We start from the raw sequence: 22666 nt of genomic DNA, 5'->3' as shown, positions 1-22666 counted from the left end.
ATATCCTAGTACTAACATTAAAATATAAAAAGTCCTTATTCTGAGTTTTTGTAGAAAAATGTTTAATCTGGTTATTTTATATGAAGCATTGCTTATGGAATTTTAAAAATTATTTCGAAGTGTCTGGACTACATGACAATTGGTATCATTGATGCCATTCTAGTGTGTCACAATTTGGACTCTCCTATTAGCACTCTCCCAAAGAGTTTATTGCTCAGGAAGTTTATGAGGAAGTGATACTGAAATCATTACTAAAAAGGGAGGGGAGGAAGTAGGATAGGGTAGAGACGATCCAGTGAGAGAGACCCAATGGTTTCCCCCAACCCAATCGGAAGATCAGGAGCTGAAATGTTTCTTCACAGGTGTCCTGCAGGGATCCAAACTGGCCAGGTCTTTTCAGTTCTGCCTTTAGCTTATATGAAATACACGCTTCTGGCCTTGCTATTGGAAAGTCTCTGCAGTTCAGGCTATCCCTAATGAGGTGACAGCTGAAAATATTTGCTGACTATATTTCTGGCAGCTGATCAGTGGTTCTCCAGGTTTATTACAGTCCACCTCTTTTGCTGTTCAAATCTATGTGTCCACCAGACTCAAGACATAGTCATAGCAGTCACAATCATTGATGAATCAATGAATGGTAAATGATACAAGATATTGAATGATATAATTTGAATGATACAATTTCAGCCAGTGTTTCTTGAGCATGTTCCACATGCACATGGACTATGCAAAATAAGACACATTCCTACCCTAGGTATACCAACAATCCAGTAGTTTACACAGGTATGGGAAGACAAAGTACAACTATAGTGTGAAAATTAATTGAAAAAATGTGCTGTTAGTGGAAAGAATTACTAATGCTCAGAGGTTGGAGGGCTGAACTTGCTTAATGGAATAGAAAGTTCAGCAAAAAGCAGCAGCCAATGCAAATGGAAGATGGAAAAGGTTAAGAAGCATAGGCTCAAAGAGTTAACCTCAGAAATAAAACCCTGCTTAGGATATGAGCTCCATGAGGTTTCTGTGGTTTTTGTTTTGTTCGCTGTTATATCCCAAACAATTAAAGGATTACTAGAACCTCATGAATAGGTCAGTAACTATTTGTACAATAAAGAGCTCCTTGCAGGTAAGGGCTCCCCTAACAATAGTCCTGCAAGACACTAACAACCTTATTTGTAGAATTAGTGTATAAGTTAACTGCTGTAACAAGAGATCTAAAACTATAAGGATTTCAATAATTTTTTTTTCTTCTATATAGCAGTCCATATGTGGGTAGCCCAGAGCTGGTGCCATGGTGCCACCTACTCAACATGAAGACTTCATCTCAGTGCAAGGCTGCACCAGCTGTTCTGAAGGAAGAAAGGGAGTGTAGAGCAGGCACTTCATTCCTCAAGTGTCTGAGACAGACACTGCACATATCACCACATCACTGTGGTCACAGCTCACTGGCCAGGACTTAGTTCCATGGCTTCTCTTAGGTAGAAGAAAAGACTGGGACATGTGTTTTCTAGCTAGGTGATCATGCTGACATGATGTGGGTCTGACACTATTAATGAAAATTGAGAGGCATAAATACTGGGAGCAAATATCAAACTCTGAAAGTTACTTCTTTCTATTTTACCCCCTATTGTCACTTTTTTCTGTTTATTTTTGTTATTTTTCACTGGCCCCACCAATATCTTCTTGTCAATCTCCTTTAAAGGATTTCTCTCTATATTTAAAGGTTGGAATATCCCAGGATCAGGTCCTTGGCCCTCTTTTTCTTTTTAATCAATCAACATACTAACGTACTCTATGCTGGAAAAGTGTTTATCCCCTATTCTCAGGACCTATTCCCTTTCTCTGCTGCTTAGACCGATCTCTAAATACCTAACCACCAACTCAACATCTCCAATTAGATGCTTAATAGGTATTTCACACTTAACATTGTCAAAATTTAACTATGGATTCCTACCCATCTAAAAACCTGCTCTTAACTCACCATGCTTTATTTCAAGCCCAGTAAAATGCATCACTATAGACCCTGGTGCTCAGATTAATAAATTAAGATCATTGTTGATCTTTGTCTTCCCAATCCAATATCCCAAACATTAATTTTAAAAATAAACAGCTTTATCTCTAAATCATACCCTGAATCTGACCATTTGTTATCTCTATTGCTTCAACTCCAGTCTCAATCACCATTACTTCTCATCTATAAATAATCCACCTTTGCTGGGGCTCTCATTTCTAGTTCCTCCTACTGGCTGAAGACCCTACATATAGCAGCCAAAGTAATGCTTTTAAAGTTTAAATCAGGTCATTGTTCTCTTTATTTGAAAAAGTCCAATGGCTTTCCATTGCCCTTTGAATAAAATCTACATATATCTCTCTCTCTTGCCCAAATCAGCAGTGATATTCAAAATATTTATCATGAGGCACAGCAGGAATACGAATGAGCAGACTATGCACAGGTCAGAGCTGGAGCAAGGCCCTGGAGGCTGCCTGCTGTAGATCTCATTTACTCTTTAGTTGCTGAATCTTAAGGAGGACTGTGGGGTCCCAGAAATGGGCTGAGGTCACTGAAGTAGGCATTCTGAGGGCTTTGGTCAGTGCCTATTTATCAAGCAATACAGAAATAGCTCAATCTTTTAACAACCAGTACCTGTCAGTATGTGCCAGTGAATAGTAGTCCTGCATGTGAAATTCCCTAAGATCTGCTATAAACCTTCCTCTTCAACTTGATTTCTACCTACTCTACCCCTTATTCAACAAACACATCCATATTGGCATCTTTTTCCCTGTCTCTTGAGCATATGAAGCTTCTTTCAATATCAGAACTTTCCACTTGCCGTCCCCCTGTTTCAAAAACCCTTTTAGTGTCTTCCTATACCTGCTTCCTTCTCATCATTCAGACCTCCAATCACATGTCACCTCTTCAGAGAACACTCCTCAGACCACACTAGCTATGAGGTCTCTATGCTGCAGTACCTTCTGTTGTCCCCTTCATAGCATTTATCAGCATCTAATTTCCTTGTGTATTTATGTACTGTCAAGATGTTAATGGTTTATATTTCCCCTATAGAGGTATATATTTTAATCATTGCCTTCCTTAATACTCTTTCTATCCTTTGAAAATTTCCAAATCCAGAACATTTGGTGTCACACATTAATCAGGAATAAATGCTTGCATTAATAGATGTTGATGCCCAGCCAGCATGGCTCAGTGGTTGATCATCGACCTATGAACCAGGAGGTCATGGTTCGATTCCTGGGGAGGGCACATGCCAGGGTTGCGGGCTTGGTCCCCAATGTAGGGTGTGCAGGAGGCAGCCGATCAATGATTCTCTCTCATCATTGATGTTTCTCTCTCTCTCTTTTTCTCTCTCTTTATCTCTTTCTTCTCTGAAATCAATAAAAATCTATATATATATAAAAGCCTAAACAACCATTCAACTGGTAGCGATGACATGCACAGACCACTAGGGGGCAGACACTCAACATAGGAGCTTCCCCCTGGTGGTCAGTGTGCTCCCACAGCGGGAGCGCCGCTTAGCTGACCTATGGGCTCGAGATGCCAGGCTCATGGCAGGCGAGTGCAGCTGTGGCAGTGTGAACCTCTCCCGCAGACAGTCCCCCTGCATGCCCCTCCCCCATCTGGACCAGGACCAGGATCAGGACCAGAATCAGGACTGACTGGGCACAAGCCCGAGGCCGCTTCTTGGTCATGGGCGCACCAGTATCGCCCTATGATGGGCTTGCAGAGACCGCAGTGGAGCAGGAGCGAGCCTAACGAGCAGTGGCGGTGGCAGGCGCAGGGGGGCCAGGATGAACAAGAGCGGGTGGCTCACTACTATATCCCTTGGGGGATGTAGGACTGCCGGTTTTGGCCAATCCCCACAGGCCAAAATCTGAGCACTGGGCCTCTAGTAAAAAAACAAAGTAATAGATGTTGGTGTCAAAATACCTCTTTATCTTCTAACATTGCCCTTTAGGTCTCACTATTAGTCTCATCTCCTCAATTTTCTTGATCTTAACCACCAAACCAACAAGTTTATCAAAATTTGTGTTGCAAATCAGCTATTCCTTGGATAATTAGAAGATATGAGACAACATACTATAGTCTACTCTCAATTTACAATCTCAGCTATTTTTTACTGTTGTTGACACTATTACAGATGTCCTCCTTTTTTCCACTTTTTGTCCACCTTCACCGAGCCCTCAGCCCTGTCCCCTGCCCTTCACCACACTGTTATCTGTGTCCATGGTCTATGCATATATGTTCTTTGGCTAATCTTTTCAACTTCCTTTATTCAGTGTCCCACCCCCTTTCCCTCTGACTGCTGTCAGTCTGTTCCATATATCCATGCCTGTGGTTCTATTTTGTTTGTTAGTTTATTTGTTCATTAGATTACACATATTAGTGAGATCATATGGTATTTGTCTTTCTCTGACTGGCTTATTTCACTTAGCATAATGCTCTCCAGGTCCATCCATGCTGTGTCAGAGGGTAAGGGAAACTTTATTGAACTCCACTTGGAGACAGTATTTTGCTAGATGCTAGAAATACAGAGCCAAATGAAGTAAATTTGCCCTTAAGGAACTCACAGTGCAGTGGAAGTAAACGGATTCAGTTCCATGTGGAAATAAACACAAGCAGTTCCATGGTCCATGTATGCATGGAGCAGCAAGGGGTGAACGAAGTCAATAAAGGTTCATTGATTCTCACAGGTCAAGGGTCACCCTAAGTACAAGGGCTGTCAAAGCACCAAAGAAACATGCCTCGTCAGACCTCTCCCGGAATCAGACAGGGTTATCATTGGAACCTTGTAATGCTTTCTGACAAGCTCTCAAAGATTCCTCTGTTAGATTTTAAATTAAAATTAAAATAAAAAGCTATGCAAACTGAACCTTTAATCTCTGAAGGTATTCTCTTTATGGTCATCTCTGTAAGAGGAGTTCATTGCAGTAATTTGGGATTTCCCCCTTAAAATATTTCTATCTCTTTCTTTTATCATATATATAATTACTGACCTCTTGTTACCAGCATTAAGTCCAGTAGTATCATTTGAAAGACATATGTCCTTTAAAATTAATGTAAAGACAGAACATAAGAATGAACTCAATGCTTCTGACTCCAATTTCCTCTTCGAGATCAGAGTTCCACTGTCAGGCAATGAGGGTTCAGTGCCAGAGAGAAACGAGTAACTGTAAGAATTGGGCCCTTAGCACTATCCTCTCAGATAATGTATTATTCTGCCTTCTCAGAATTGTGATATCCTTTTGAACTGTCTCTGTCCCCTTGTTACTTTGGTTTTCTATGTCTTTGCAGATTTCCACATGATCACAGACCTACTGCAACCTTCAAATATGCCAATTAGGAAAAATATCTAAATCTGCATGGAAATGGGTGTCATAAATTAAGTTGGGGAACAAAACACCTGTTTGGTGGATTATATTGGTTTTATTTAAGTTCACAGTTATCACTTTTTTTGTAAAGGTTGCTTTTTATTGCTCTATTTTTGTTTTCCTTTCCAGTGCATGTAATGCATTTGAAAGTTGCCAAAATATCAGCCCAGACTTACAGTCTTTATTTAGGTCATGGAGCAGATACAGCATTGGTAGCAACAGGAAAGTATGTCAGTCACTTAAATAATTGTTTATTGACTGGGGGTTCCTACTAGGAACAGAGCATGATCCTTCACAAATATCGTAAGTGCTGTATTATAATATACTACAGACCAAATAGCAGATCCATAAGTAAGGTAAATCTGAAAGAGGAAAGATCAATGGAAGAAAGAAAAGAAAGAGAAAGAATATATATTGAGCCTCACTAATTTCACCAATGAAAAATTATCATCTGATATGCTAATTAACATAATATAGTTATTGTGTGTTTATATAAATGGAGTCACACATATATCTCCTTTTGGATCCAGCTTTCTGTTCAATTTTATGTCTGTAAGAATCCTTCCATATTGTGGAGTATAGTTTCAGTGTTTATTTTCATTGCTCTATAGTATTCTATTGTGAGAATATAACAGAAAATTTATTATTTATTTATCCATTCTACTACTGGGTAGATATAGAGGTAATTCCTGGTTTTGGCTATTAGTTAAAACTACAGAACTCTTCTCATTTGCAGACCCTTATTTCTGGCTATGAAGTAGGATTTTTTTTTCACAATATCACAATAAAAGTGTTTTATAACATAGAATAAAAGTAGGATGTCATTTTCATAATTTTCTGCTTACATATTTTCCATATATATTTGTAGTACATGATGTCAAAAATCCAGCAACAGTCCAAATAAGTGATTTTTAAGGAAGACCTTCCCTTACCTACATAAATTGCTTTGAGGTATCATGATTTCTAATCACTGGACACAAATACCTAGGTGTTTATTCAGGATTCCTTTGCATTAATTTTAGATAAAAGGTGCCAAAAATTGGGAATTATCTGTTATGCTTTCCATAATCTTATAGTTTTGTTTATTAATCATAGCTATCTGTAGCTAAGATGGTAGAACAAAGACATGTCCCCTTGCTCAGCTGGCATAGCTCAGTGTTTGAGCATTGACCTATGAACCAGGTCATGGTTTGATTCCCGGTCAGGGCACATGCCCAGGTTGCGGGCTTGATCCCTAGTGTTGGGTGTACAGAAGGCAGCCAGTCAATGATTCTCTGTCATCATTGATGTTTCTATCTCTTTCTCCCTCTCCCTTCCTCTCTGAAATAAATATCTATTTTTTTTAAAAAAAGAAAGAAATATCCCCTTGAAGAATCTTAGAATAATGTATTGCAAGTCCAGGATCTAATAAGTATGACCTCAAAACTTTCGGGAAAATTATAATCCTTGGAAAATAAATTTAAGAAAAAGGCACTAATCAGCTGTAGAGAAAAATAAACTCTCTTACTCACTCAAAAAATAGAGTAGCAACAATTTATTTCAAACTGACTGAGATCAATGTAGCCTGAAAGCAAATGACAGTGGATCTTCTATTCCTTTGCATGGGATCACTCCCTTGCTTATATGAATGGTTCAAGAAAAATAAAATAAGGCAAAACATAAATTGTTTTAAATTTGAAAGTTCAGGTTAAGCATGAGAGTGGAACAATAGTTTGTTTCTGGAGTAGCTATCAATAACTAAATTGCTCTAAATGGTGTGACATGTCCCTTAAATGGATTTTAGGGAAATATGCTCTATACATCTTCACTCATTGTTTTGACATCTGGTAGCTGTTTCTCTGGATTCTGCACTTTTTCATTTTATTATTTATACATTTTCATTGCAAAAGGTTGATTGTGACTTCCTTCTTTCTCTTCCATCAGCTTTGCACTTGTGGTCAAGTATATGACATCTAAGGTTGATCCCTTATTCATATTACATCCTCACTGACATTTCTCTGACCACATGCCAAAAACAAAAATAAGAAAGAATTGGTTTTAAGACTCTTACAGAATATGTTCCCATGCCTCTTTAATAAATCAAGGCTAGATGGGGGAAAAATTGTAAAGGAGGAACTCATCAAAAACTTTTATATATCACAGTACATTGACAAAAATATGAAAGTCAAATTATTTTTTAAAGGACCTCAGTTATTTTGTTTGTTGTTTATTCTTGTTAGTTGTTTCCTAAAGGCTCTTAAAGCTGTCTTTATCACAATAATTGTGATTGATTTTTATCACTGTCATAGATTGAATATTGGCAGTTAAAGTGTGCCTGATCTGCTCTTCTTTGTTGGAAACTGGGCCAACAGTCCTTGTGAGAGTGAGTACTTTATAAAAACAAGTGTAATTTTCCCCCTGCAATCAGGAGACCTCTGCCTATAGTTTATGTTGACTGCACTTCTTTAGTACATCTATTTCTTAGTTAAATCCGAAGAGTAAATTACAAGGATCACAAATGATGTAGAAAAGACAAACCAAGGGAGAGAGGTTCCATGGAGCAAAATGGCTGGACTGCAGCCAGGCCAATCACTCATGGTCTTCCCTGTACGTGGGAATAACTGAAGTCAAGTAGGAAAATCATGATGGTTCATTACCTTCATCTGGACATGTCATTCTTTAGGGCAAGTCCCATGGTGAGGCTAGAATTTCCAAATGTCAGAGACAAATCTTTTGCAATAAATCTCATTAAAATAAAAGAAGCTCCTCATTAAAAAGATGTTTTTATGTAATAAATGCCACGTCATAAATCCTATAGCAACCAGTGGTAGCAAACTCACGGTTGAGCTCAGCGATCCTCTGAAAAACATTTGAGTTTTACCCTTAGCCTGATGGCTGTTGGATTTCTGAGAGCAGGATCATAGAAAGAATTACTGGAAATGTGTGTGTGTGTGTGTGTGTGTGTGTGTGTGTGTGTGTGTGTGTGTTCGTGCATGCATGTGCGTGTTTATCAGAGGCTCTGACAAGTCGAAAAAATTTGCTGTTTACCCTGCATGCCTCATCGTTATTCAAAATAATAAATATTGGAAGCCCAAGATTCTCTATTCTCTTAGCACAATAAATTAAACCCCCTTCCCCATATTCTCATAATTTTTTGTTCAGTTTATCAGTCCATCCCATGGTTTTGCAAATTTAGAAGATAGTAATGTTAAAGCAAAGAAGCCACTTACAATGACCAATTATTTTTAGAAGATAAATTGCAACAGAATATTAACTTGTATTAACATTACAACTTTTTACTTTTTGCCATTTATTAAACAAATTATAACCTATATTCCGCTCCTTCTACCCACATAATAAATGTATATATTATTGGAAATTTCTTTATATATGGTGATAAGGGCAAAGTTTCTGGAAAGACATAGATTAGGGACAAAATCCATCTCTGACACTTAAAAGGTATTTGCCCTTGAGCAATTTTCTTAACCCCTTTGTGTCATAGTGTTCCTCACTGTGGAACAAGAATATGAAATCCTTATAGATAGTGTTCAGAAAGTTACCAAAAGAAATGTGTAGAAAAAATCTCCTAGAAGAAGGATTATTAGCACCCATCTATAGTAGCCACTTTGTGCCAGGTAAAATTTTGCCCCAAATCACTTCTTCATTGATGAGCCTAGTGAATACCATATCCATTTTTAAAAATTCCCCTCCAGCATCACTGCCTCTAGAAAGTTTCTTAACCTCAATCCATTCCTGTAGAATAGACAGCTCTCTATTCTGCATTTTTCCCTTATGAGAGCACCTTCAAATTTTATCACACTTCTGTTTATTCTTACAACCCATCTTCCCTCCAACTTTTTAGATGACCTTAGAAATGTTCCTATTCTTATGAAGTTCCTACCATGGTGTTCAACTTCTGGTTCTTAACAAATATTTGAAAGAATGAAGGATGGAATGATGCCTGAAATCATGGTTCAAGCTGCAAAATAGAAGCCTGGAAGAATGTGTGACTAAGGGAAGCACAGGGCAGACAGGGCCAGCTTGTCAAGCGTTCTACAGACCATTAGACAAATGTGGCTACACTTACATGATTTCAGGAAAAATATTTGGTAATATCTAAAAACATATTTCTGTTTTGTTGGCTGTGCTTGAGTGTATGTGTGCATGCACATGTGTGTAAAAAAATAAGGCAACAGTATTAACCAAATTCAATAAGCTTCCCATTCTCAGGAAATAAATCAGATAAAACATTAATAGGAATTTCTAGTAGGATTATTTTAATGACTTCTCTCAATGATTAGATTTTAGATTTGTGGTCAATAAAATGCTGTGAGCAGTTTAGTTTTCACTAATGTTTCCTTGGAGGAAATTATGGTCCTACATTACCATACAAAAAGAACAAGAGTTTTTTTCTGAAGATACAAGTGGATGACAATGTTGATGTGCAATTGGATGTGGCCATGGGACTAAGTTATAGTCCGTGGAATATGGAATGAAGTGATGAGTCAAACTTCCAGAGCAGACCCATGGAAAACATCCTGTATGAGCCTTGGTCTCACCTGTCTCCGCCTACCAGCTGTAAAATATCCTGGGGGATGGTGGGTACTCAGGGCCCTGGGGTATCCCATGCAGGTCATCTGCCCAAGAGACCTTTCAGACAAGTAATCCAGTTTGAATTGAAACCCAGTTTAAATTGTTACATGATTGAGATGTAGTAATTTTGAATTATAGCAATTAGCTTACCCTAATGCAATGATGTTTTGTCTCATAATTTTTAATTGATTAACTTTTTTAAAAAATTACTTTGCACATTTTTATTATAGAACTTTTCTCCCTTTATTAAGAATAACCTATAATATATTCTAAAAACAAAAGATTTTTCCAATGAAACCACATACCATCACCTAATTTCAATAATGATGATGTTATATTTGCTTTATAATTTTCTGTCTATAGGGGCATAAAAGGAGATATCTTCTTATATTTTGTTCTATTTGAATGCAAGATACAGAAATCATAATGCTTTGTATCAAAATACTCCAGCTGCATCTCTTAAGATAGAAAAATAATGATAATGACTTTGATATTGTCATCTAATCTGCACTCAAATTCTTAGTCATTTCAAATTTGGCAATATCTAAAAGTGTGTAATATCAAATTTGGTAATATCTAAATCATGATTCTAGTCTGTATTCTGACACTGCAGTGAGTTGTTATTCTCTCTTTAATCTCTTAAACCACACAAGCACCACCTGCCCTTGTCTCTTTATCATTATTATTTTTCTTCTGGATGTATTAGTTTCTTGCTCCACTGTAAGAAATTACCACAAATTCAGTTGTTTAAACCAACACAAATATATTCTTTTCCAGTTCTGGAGAAAAGTCCAAAATGAGTCTTAAGAGGCTAAAATATAGGTGTTATCAGGGCTGGTTCCACAAAAGTATCCATGAACTATGTTACTCATCAGATGTTCCGCTTCTAGAGGCTACCAGCAAGCATGCCGGTGGCTCCAGGCCACATCCCTCCAAGCTCTGCCCCTTTGGGCACATCACCTTTTTCTCTACTGTAGTCAAACCTCCCTCTGCATTCCTCTTATAAAGCATTTGTTGCATGTATTGCCCACCTAGACAAACCAGGAAAATCCCTCCATCTCAAGATCCTAAATCACACATCTAGTCTATTTTGCCATAGTAGGTAGTATTCACAGTTTGTAAGAATTAAGATTTCTTAATTCCTGGACATTTTGGTGTGCCATTTTTCAGCCTACCACAGTGTGTGATATGGATTCTTTCAAGAGACCAGGTCAGTAGTCTTACAGAATGTCCCGTGTTCACAATTTGCCTAATTATTATTTCACTGTGCCATTAAACTTGTTCTTCTGTGTCCTAAATATTTTTTAAAGATTTTAAAAATGTATTTTTAGAGAGGAAGGAAGAGAGATGGCAAGATAAAGAAACATCACGATGTGAGAGTGAAACATGGATCAATTTGGATGTACGGGATGACAACCAACCAACTAAGCCACGCCGGCTAGAGCTATGTCCTATATTTTTTATACAATGGAGATTAGGTCTATAGGCTTGATGGGATCTAGGCCAAAAACTTTTAGCAAAACTAATTAATAGGAGATGATGTGAACTTCAGGTTATACCACATGGGAGGATATAGACTGCCAGAATGGTCTGTATCAGTGATACTAACTTTGTTAAGGTGGTCACTCTCAGATGTCTCTGGTATAATTTTTCTTTTGAAACCGTCAAGACATCAATGGGGTTATATTTTGACACTGTGCCCATCCTATTTCCTAATATTTTATCTAATAATTTTAGCAAACTTTGATGATCCTGTTCTTTTACTTTATTTTTACTTCCATCTCTTTTGCAAATCTCTTAAAACTGCTAATCCCTTCCTCTTCCATTACAGATATGGTTCAATGAGTATAATTTAATCTTTCTTTGATACAAAGAATTTCATAGTCTCTGGCGTCATCTTTTGAACATTTATTTTCTTCAAACGCTAATAGAGTAACAAAGAAGAAAATCCAGGTGATTCAGAGATCCTGTTACAAGAATCCTGTTTTTAAGAGCTTGGAAACAATGACTCTTTCCTATCTCTTACAATGATTTCAAAACAACAGTCTTTGGATCAGACCCATGAATAGTAATGACATCATAGGCATATCAAATGAGATGCTGACCTATTGTCTTCTCATCTTTACATTACAGTAAGAGGTTATCACGTTTTTAAAGTTGGAGTATTTTAATATCAGGTTTTAAGTTGGCTGGAATGAAATCGCCTTGATGTGGTAGTTTCTCTCAGTGGAGCTTATCAGACACGTTTCCCTCAAAGGAAACGCTGATGGCCAGATGGAGCTCACTGAGAGATGCGGTCATCATCACCTTTCCATTTGATTCTCATTTTCAAACGATTATAATCATTTTGCCAGCAAGGAACTGATCAACATTTCCCTGGAAATTTTATTTTATTGAGATCTGGTGTCATATTCTACAGTGTCCATCCCCCAAACCTCCCTATAGCTGATGATTAAACAACTCTGCTTCCAAAAGTAAGTCACAATGCCTAGGGCAATTGCATATAAGATGTTGACCAGCTGTTTCCTTTCTCCACTAAGTACTGACTATGTAGATAGAGGGAAAAATGGTTAGGATCAGAGCTTTAGGTTAAATCAGATTAGCTTCCTGCCTGAAATGTATAACCGAGGCAAGCTCTATGATTTTATTTCCTGACTAAAGTCATGAGAAAGTGATAAGCCAGATCTTCACATACACCAAAATAAGATGGAAGAAAAGATTGATCCTTTCGAGTTCAAATATTTTAAGTTGTATTTTTTTCTATGAGAAAATTACCCCACACCAGGGATTAAGTATATGTGTAATTTTGTTTGTTTGGTTTTGGTTCATCTTCTTGTACTACAAAAGACCAGCTACTTAACTGTATAGGACTGACAGGTAAATATTATTATTTTGAAATCCCTGAAAGGAGTTGAAGAGGAGGTATTTTTCAGAAAGAGGGACAATGTTACAATATATTTGGGTTTATGACATTGAAATAAAGAAGTTGTTGTACCTCAGAAGGAAGAGGATCTTTGTGGAGACAAGAAACATAGTGTTCATCAGTCCTCAATGTCCCAGGTGCAGGAATAAATCCTGAGCCAATGCTCCTGGCACCAGCCAACTAGATCCCTGGCAAGCCTGTGTCCACATGTGATACTAATGAATGATCTTTCCTCAAGGCTAGTCTAAGAAGTGAGTCCTTCTGTTATGGTAGGGGTAGTAGCAGAGCACCCAACTGCTATCATTGGGCTCTGGTCCAGAATCCCTGTGTGGGCAGAGGGACAGCAACACTTCACTGTCCTCTAGCCCACTGGTCCTCAAACTCAGCCCTTTTGAGAATTGCCTGGGGGAGCTTGTTGAAACACACTGCTGGACCACAGAGTCATGGATGCATTTTTTAACAAATTCCACACTTTCACATTTGCTAGAGCTTTTTTTTTTTTTTTTTTTTTTTTTTCTATCAGACTTAGTATTGGCTCATTGGCTCTTTCAGTGAATATCCTCCCCCACCCTGCCCCCAACAAACAGAACATTTACCCTTCTTAAGGCAGCATTTGTACCAACTGTACTGACCCTCCCCAGCCAGGAGGGCCTCCAAGCCTCCCTCACTGTGACCACAGAAAAGGAATGTGTCATAACTCAGAGTCCTGGCAAACTACAAACCGTTCTACTTGGTGTAGCACAAGGTTGGGTCACAATTTGTTCCTGGATAATTAGTCATTCTATAGGATGGCACATCCCTGGCACCATGTTCAGTTCATGGATCAGGGAACACACTTCCTTGCCTCAGATTTGACTTCCTAAGGCTAGCATCTAAAGAGTGCGTGTTCAGCTTCTACTCCATGGTTAGTTATATTTCATTAGGGTTTAGGGCAGTGAAACAAGTCCAAGCCAGACCTCCCTCCACTACGAGGTACTCAATGCATCAGGAAGACCTGAGTATGACATACAGGCAGGGCTGGAGCCCAAAAGAGGAACCAGCTACACGTGTGTGTGCCTTCAAGTCCCTGATCTGGCTTAGGTATTTCTACGGCACATAATAGCTGCACTCAGAATTGTGTACAGTGATGATACCTGATTTCATAAGAATATACCAGTCCTTACTTTTTTTCACTCATTAAGACAACATATTCTTGAAGTGCATAAGGTTAAGAAGTAGGGAAAGGTACAAGAAAGAGATGGCCTTTTGTTGTCAGAGTTCCATACAATTAGGTGGAGGAAGCAGATATTAACTATTACTAATGAAAGTAATTACTAATTATACTTTATAAATGATATGGAGAAATACAGTAGGCAAAAAGAGTGTGTTACATAGGATGGGTTCTAGTCTAATCTCTGGGGAGGTGAAGTTTGAGTGGGTACACATTACACTTATTAAACACCCATTCAAACGATCCATCAATCCCCTGCTCTGTGAAAGGCACATTAACCACCTCCCAGGCCTTCCTGAACAGTACTGTCCAAAAGATCTTTCTGCAGTGAGAGAAGTTGTCTATAGTTTCTGCCCAAGTCCACTATGCGGCTTCTAAGCACATGTGGCCACTGAGCACTAAAAATGCTATTACTGAGACTAAGGAACTCTTTTTATTTGCTTATAAAAAATTTTAAAAGTCACATGTGGCTAGGAATTGGACAGCCCTTGCATTCCCTATGGTAACCCAAGAAAAGTACATACTTTTGTAGGAAAAAGAAGTCATGATTTAGGGTTTATTGAGAACCTGCAAAGTTTGGACAACAGATGGAACCTGATAAGGCAGGAAGCCAAACATTTAGTTCATACTCAACACATTTCCAACTTTGCTTATTGTAACCTTCTGTTTCCTAGCTATGTTGTTCACTTTTTACACATCCAGCATATTTCTGCCAAGATCCTGCTCTTTCTTGCCAATTTGTCTGTCTCTCTGATTTCTTTCTGATTTCTTGCCCCAGGATCTTATTCATCATTTTTTCCTCTAAATGTTAAGTACACATCTTTTTTTTTCCTTTGAAACTATTCATACTATATTGGTCCTCTTTGGCTTTGACATACAGGGTGGGGCAAAAATAGGTTTATAGTTGTTCCTATGGAAAATAATACAATAATCTATATATATAAAAGCCTAGGCTGACTGGCCTACCAGCAGTAGCTATGATGAACACTGACCACCAGGGGGCAGATGCTCAACACAGGAGCTTCCAAGCTACAGCAACTTTGCAGAGTGCCCCTTCGCACTCTGGGACCCCTCAGGGGATGTCGGACTGCCGGTTTCGGCCCGATCCCCACAGGCCAGGCTGAGGGACCCCACAGATGCATGAATCCATGCAATGGGCCTCTAGTTAATAAATAACAATACAAGAATAAACTCTGTGTTTCTCATACTTATGACTATAAACCACTTTTTCCCCACCCTGTATACTCTGAAATTCATATTCATTCTAAATTTTCTTCTCAAGTTCTTATATGAGAAAATCTCATGTTAATACATTTGATTCAGTATTGACCACACTAACAATATTTTACATCATTTCATTATACATTTTTTTATTTTCAAAGCATCCCCATATTTACTATGTAAACATTGTGTGAAGTTTATAGAGTGAGTTAGCCAACATTACATAACCTATTTTTATTTATTTGTATTACTGCTTGTTGTGTGTGTCCTTCATGAGAATGTATTAAGGGCAAAATCTTTGTCTATTCATTACCATCTTCTCACTGTCTAGCAGTGTCTGGCCCAGAGTAGATGCTCAGTGACTATTTGTTGGAGAATTAAATCACCCAAGGTCTGGCCTCTTGTTTTGTAATACAGACCATCATCAATTGTATTTTCTAAGTTTTTGTGAAGGAGGTTTGTTTTAACTTTCTGCTTATTATTTTGAATTTCATGTAAATTATTGCACAAAGATGCAAGCATTAAACTCCTTTCCCAATAAAGGAACAACAGTGGTGTGTCAGGCACATAATCAATTACTCATTCCTATTTATGGGATGCACTTGAAAATTTCTTATTGCTAGTCACATTGGAGCAATAATAGAGGGAAGATATAGAATGCAAGATTAGGGTGCCAACCAACACAAGCACTAAGTACTTTCTGTCTTGTTAGATTGTGTTTGAATCAAAATGAAATTAAAGTTGGGTGTTTGTGTGTTGTTGTTTTTTTGTAATCTTTAGAAATTTTTGGAAGGGGATTCTTTCAGAATAATTTTAGTTGTATTTATTCCAAACTAAGGGCATGAAAACAACAACAACAATTTTTTTTTAAAGCGAGAGCTAACTTTATGTTTTGCAAGGTTGAGTCATGAGCAATGTTAGCGATGCTAGTGTTAAGGCAAGCCTGAATGTACAGATATGTCTCTCTCCATAAATTAAATCCAGAAAACCAAATCAGGTCTTCTTTCATCGTATTAAAATTTGTTATCACTTTGTGATAATGATTTATTCAAGCATGTGTGAGATGGAGCATCCAAAAAAAGATCACGAGCCTCAGAAAACCAAAGCAAAGCAGAGGGGAGGGTGAAAAATCTCTGTATGCTGGGCCCTGCTATCCATCACCACCACTGCCGGAGAGGAGATGGCCCTTTAATAGAAACTGGCTAATTTCCTTAGAAATTTCTCATTAGGCCGGCCCTTCTGAGCGGCTTCTCCATTAAAATGTGATAAATGAATTCTGCCATGGCCAATTCCAGCCTGTCCTTCTTTCCCTTAATGAAATGAAAAGGTGTCATGCTGGCAAGCTCTCAGGACAGAGATAATTATTCATGGGATGCTAGAAGTCCCACCGTCACCCAACCCTTCAGGGCCCCAGTGATACTAGAGATGGGACCTTCAGAAGCCTGAAAGGGGTTTGAATAGGGATTTATTTTCATTTTTCTCAGGAAAAATATTCCATGAATTTGCACTCTCTCTTACGACTTTTTATCCTTACACATTTTTTCTATCTCAAATAATCGTGTATGTGTGAGTGTACATAAGTATGATAGTTGTACTTATTGATTTTAAATATAAATCAGTTTGAATTTAATATTGTGTTGTTTTTCATTATGTGTGTTTATTTTATTTTCCCTTTTTTATTGAATTTATTGGGGTGGCACTGGTCAACAAAATTATACAAGCTTTAGATGTACAATTCTATAAAACATCATCAGTACAGTGTATTGTGTGTTCATTACCCCAAGTCAAGTCTCCGCCCATCACTATTTCCCCTATACCCTCTCCCACCTCACTCCAAGTCCCCTGTCCCCAGCAATCACCACCCTGTTATTCATTTCCTTAACTTTTTTTTCTTTTTAGCTCAGTCCCTCTATCCCCCTGACTCCTCCCCAACAGCTGTCAGCCTGCTCTCTATCTATGAGTCTGTCACCATTTTGCTGTTAGTTCATTTTGTTCATTAGATTCCACATATGAGTGACACTTTCTGTGGAAAACAGTATGGAATTACCTTAAAAATTAAAAATGGAACTGCCTTATGGCCCAGCTATTCCATTTCTAGAAATTTATCCAAAGAATCCCAAAACAGTAATTTGAAAGCATATCATGCATCCCTATGTTCATTGCAGCATCATTTACAATAGCCAAGATTTGAAAGCAGCCCAAGTGCCCATCAGTAGATGAGTAGATAAAAAAGCTGTGTTATATTTACACAATGGAATAATATGCAGCTATAAAAAAAGGAAATCTTGCCCTTTGCAAGAGCATGAATGGACCTGGGGAATATTATGCTAAGTAAAATAAGCCAGTCAGAGAAAGACAATAATATTATTGTTTTAAAGTATAGGTTTAAAAAAGATATAGATATACATATACATATACATATACATATACATATACATATGTATAGATGATATACATATATACAGACAGAGATAGAGATAGAGATAGAGATAAAGAGAGAGAGCTAGAGCTAGAGCTAGAGCTAGAGATAGAGATAGAGATAGAGATAGAGGTAGAGATAGAGATACATAGATGGTGCTATATTTTAAATGTTGGTTTTACTTTTAAAATAGATTTGAGACCTGGACAGATGAAGCATGTGGCCTCAAACAATGTCATTCATTACTTTAAAATTTCTAATATTTCTGACTTGCCTTAGCTACCATTTACTGGTATTTTTCCTTTAATTGAAAATTACATTTTCTATTACTTGATATGTCTCTGCCATTGGGTCAAGGTAAGTGGTTTGTTCTCCTTGTTTGGAAGTCTTTAGTCTTTCACAAGTTTCCTTATTTCTCCTTTCTTCAGAAAAATACACAACCCAAACTACTATTGGAAAAGGACCTGAAACTCACTTATTCTCAAATGTAAATGGATGTCATTTCAAAATGCTCCCTCTTGAAAAGAAATTTGCTATTTGCCAGAGAACCAATGTTTAGTTGTTTTGAAGATCAAAAAAATTTATATAAATATATGAAAACATTTCTATTTGTATTGCTTATTCTGATTTATTTCTTTGCAGGGCTCCCCAGGCAGTGATCTCCTCTACATAAACCATACAGTGGTCTCACATGCTGTTTTTATCCCACACAATAGCATTAACGTTTATAGACACCAGAATAGCATCTGGAGAAATCAAACACTCCAAATTTTAGGAAGTGTGTCACAGAGCAAAAGCATCTATTTACAAAGTACTGTTTCTATTGCCTTCTATATGCCAGTTATTTACTAATGAGGTTACCATCTTCATAGACATTTTGCTTTTATTTCTGAAGATAAACCACTCATTTTTTGATAAGGCATCCAAGCCCAGTTTTAGGTTTTTAGATCAATAAAACTCTATTTGTTTAGTAACATTTCAGATTTACTGTCATTTTTAATCTCATCTTAAAAGTTGTTATTTTTATATCTACCTCCATCGGAGATAGGCAGGGAATGTTATTTCTGGACTATATATTCAGAGATTGAGAAATGGAGAAGTCAGTTTTCACCCTGCTGATGAGGTACAAGTGAGAGGAGACCCCAAACCATTCTCTCAGTTTCCTTAAGATTAGCAAGAAACTTATCGCTAATACACAGGTCTTGATTTCTCTGTACGTTATTTCCAAATCTAAAAATCACTAAATAGTGCTAAAAACAAATTAAGAATGGATGGGAGATTAAGAGATTAGATGAAAATTGATAGCACAGTAAACATCTTTTTCTAGATCATTTCTGGTGCTTCAGTTAGAAAATTAAACACATACACAAAAAATCTTTCCTTATGGATAATCAAAATGCCACATGAAGACCACAAGCCATCATTTTTCTTGTCACTCGGTACTTTAATAACAGTAATCATCATAATTAACATTAAGGACAATGTTAGTGCAATAAAATTATTGAGTAATTACTACTGACCTACCAGAATGCTGACAACTTGACACGCATTATCTCCTTTCATTTTCCTAAGAATGAAGCTGCTTACCAGGAAGTAACTTGCCCAAAGTCACACACCACTCAACTCTGGGAGAGCCAGGTCTCCCTGACTCCTGAAATTGAGTTCAGAACCACTTGACACTATGTGCATGTGGAGTTCTGGTTGATTATGCATTGTTTCATTTGTATTTCATCTCTTAACCGCCTGCCTGAGGACCCTGTGTTCCTCCAGCCACCCTCTAATAAATGGAGATTCACTCTCAATATTTCCCAGCAAGAGAGTGCTATTTAAGACAAAATATGTCAGAATTTAAAAGATTCTTGTAGGAGTACTCTGCTCTTTAAAACCATGAGTGCTGCCGCCTGTGTTTGCCATACTCCACAAGCAGCTTAGCTGGGAGTCAATGAGAGCTCAAACTGCAGGACAAATAGCACTCTCAATTTTGTGCAGAAAGGCAGCATCAGCTGGATGATCAACAGGTCTGAAAGAAAAATAGAACAAGAAAGAAAGAAAAGGAAAAAAATGATTTTTTTTTTAATGATCAGCAAGTCAGCGATAAGATAAATGACAAGGTCCAAGAACAAAGGGCAGGTACCAATATTAGAATGCACAGAGCCCACTGGAAAACTCCCATAGACTGTGGGAAAAGTGCTTTGCATGGAAATAGCCATCATCCCCGCTCGCTTCGAAAATGAGCACCATTGACTGCGCATTGAGTGTTTGAGATTTAATAGCACGAAAAGAGCATTGAATCAGGTCTGCATGCTTGTGTGCCTCTGTGATGCTCATATCTTTCACATAATGTAGAAAAGACATTTTGCCTATACCTGAAAGTCTGGGGGGAAGGGATGCAGATTTGGGGCATTTCTCAATGAATTTGAGCCACCAAGAGCCCAAAGTGAACCATTCAGGCCTGGAACGCCTTCCTCTTCCCCTCTTTCCTCCCTCAGAAGCCTTTGAGCTACATTCTGACCTCTGACCTCTTTTTTATTTATCTCAATCTGACTTTTCAATCTCTGCATCAAATCCTGGGGTTTAGATAATCTCCTGGAAATTCCTTTCCCTGGTGGCAGGTAATCCCTGAAGATGAATCTCTGTGGGATTGGGGTTTGTTCCATCCTGGGAGTGTGTACAGTGGCCCATGTGCCGTCTCCAGTCCAGCCTCTACCACTTTTCTCTCCCCTGCTATTTCCTTTGTCTCCCATTCCATATCAGTCCACTGTTGTTCTTTCATAGGCTTCATCACAATTTGTTTAATCCTTTATAGTCTGTTTGCTCCACAGAAACATCACATCTCTGACATTTCCTGGTTTCTTTACTAATATATTTCAACATATAGCATATTATCTGATGCATAGTAGCCTCCATAAATTTCTGTAGAATATATCTTCTCATTATTTATTAGTTGACAATGAGTCAGAGACTGAATCCTCTGAGAACTGCCTATTCTTTATTGCAAACTAGAGATACTATACGGTAGGGTTTTTGTGAGGGATAAATGTTAGGAATTTTGTTTATTGCACAGCATAACATAAGCACTTGGTAAACAGTGGTTACAAGATCATTAATTTTTAAATAATCCCTAAATTTTCTTATGCCGATCCTTACCAAACCAGAATCTGGCTTCTGCAAAAAACATTCTCAGCATAGCCAGGGGTGGGAGAAAAAATCCCACATGGGGTAACAACCAACATTTATAAGCATTTATTTTCACAACTGCACTGTAAGGTAACTAATTTTATCCAAGTTTTAAGGTTTAAGATAAGGAAAACTGAGATTCTGAGAGTTAATTGACTTGTAGATCACACAAGTACAAATGGCAAACCTGAATTTTAACTCCATTTGGACTATGGGACTCTAAAGTGTTCATCCTTCCTGTTGCACTTTATTACCTGTATTAGTTCAAAAAAGCAGGCTTCTTTATATATAACTTCTTTATATATAAGGTATAAGAGATATTGGGTGATAGCTGGGAAGAACAAGAATGTGTTGCCACCTCCATTTAGGGCTCATTTATGTGCTGGCATTTATGGCCACCTCATTCTTGAGTAAGAATACGAATTGACTCAATGCATCAGCCGGAAGCAGGTCTCCTTCAGCAGCTGATTACATGACTGGTCACATTTTCAAACTCCTCTGGGTATCATGGAAGGAGATGATGGGCACTTTATTTAAAATATGAAGAAGGTTGCTCCTTCTGCTACATCACAAGATTATAGTTTACCGGCAGGTAATACTGACTTTCCTTAAGATTATACAACATAGAACTGACTGCGTTTATCCATTTAGGAAATTGAAGTAGCTAAGACTTACACTTAGGGGGAATAATTTGGCTTGCGAGGAGGAATGGTAGTGAATCATTTTGGAGACACATCACAGCTATTAACCTCATGAGAAATGGCCATCACCACAATCACAAACACATTTAGGCCATTAGTATGAGGAGGGAAATGGGACATTTTTCTTCACTACTGCTTTTAACTCTGACTCACCATGTCCACCCTTTTTCACTCCCAGGTCACCCTCCAAAGGATGCCTGACTACACTCTATTCCCACTTCCGGAAAGAAAGCAGTATCCTCATGATTAGTATTTATTCCTTTAAGGTATGATTTCTTTCTTTAAGGAAGTAATATAAATAGCACCTAAGTGTGTTGATAATTGTTACTTGTGAAAACAATAGAGAACTATCCCAAAGATGAGCATTAAATAAAATAAAACTTAATTTTAGGAGTTGAATGGAAAGAAAAATTGAGAACCATGAATTAAACTCATTGTTCCCTCTAATATCATGTACATTTTTAAATGGATATTTTATTTCTTATTGAAATTATAGGACAATCTTAGAGGACTTCAAATTCTAAGAACTAAGAAGGCAGCAGACACCACTAATATGTTCCACCATGAGAGTCTATAAAAATGACATGTTAATAACCTGCTACTGGTTATTAAATAAAGGGCTGACTTTCTGCCTCAGTGGTTAGGGCTGCATAGTTTGCTAAGGCCAAACATTTGGATTCTAATTCCATCTCAGTCCCTAACAAACCCTATGACTTTGGATGAATCATCTATCTCTCGGACTTAGCTCTGTTATCTGCATAACCAGGGAACAAAGTAAAATGATTAAAGTCCCCTTCTTGTCCTCAAATAATAAGTTATCATTTGACAGTTATTAATATAAGTTTACTTTTTAGAAATTGAAAATATGGAAAGATTATTTCAATAAATATACTTTTGCCAAATACTATGAAAAGTGCAGAGATAAAAATAGTGAATATTTCTATTTCATTAGCAGTTCCCGATCCCAGTCTCTAAACTAAGACATTTTCACTGTGGTATCTGAAACCCAGGATGTGGGAATATATAAATTTTCTTTCTTTCTTCATACTATGACCACT

This window comes from Myotis lucifugus, unplaced genomic scaffold, assembly GCF_000147115.1.
Source record: "Myotis lucifugus unplaced genomic scaffold, Myoluc2.0 scaffold_34, whole genome shotgun sequence".
NCBI lineage: Eukaryota > Metazoa > Chordata > Mammalia > Chiroptera > Vespertilionidae > Myotis > Myotis lucifugus.
The sequence above is the reverse complement of the archived record's forward strand: the minus strand, read 5'-3'. Positions refer to the sequence as shown.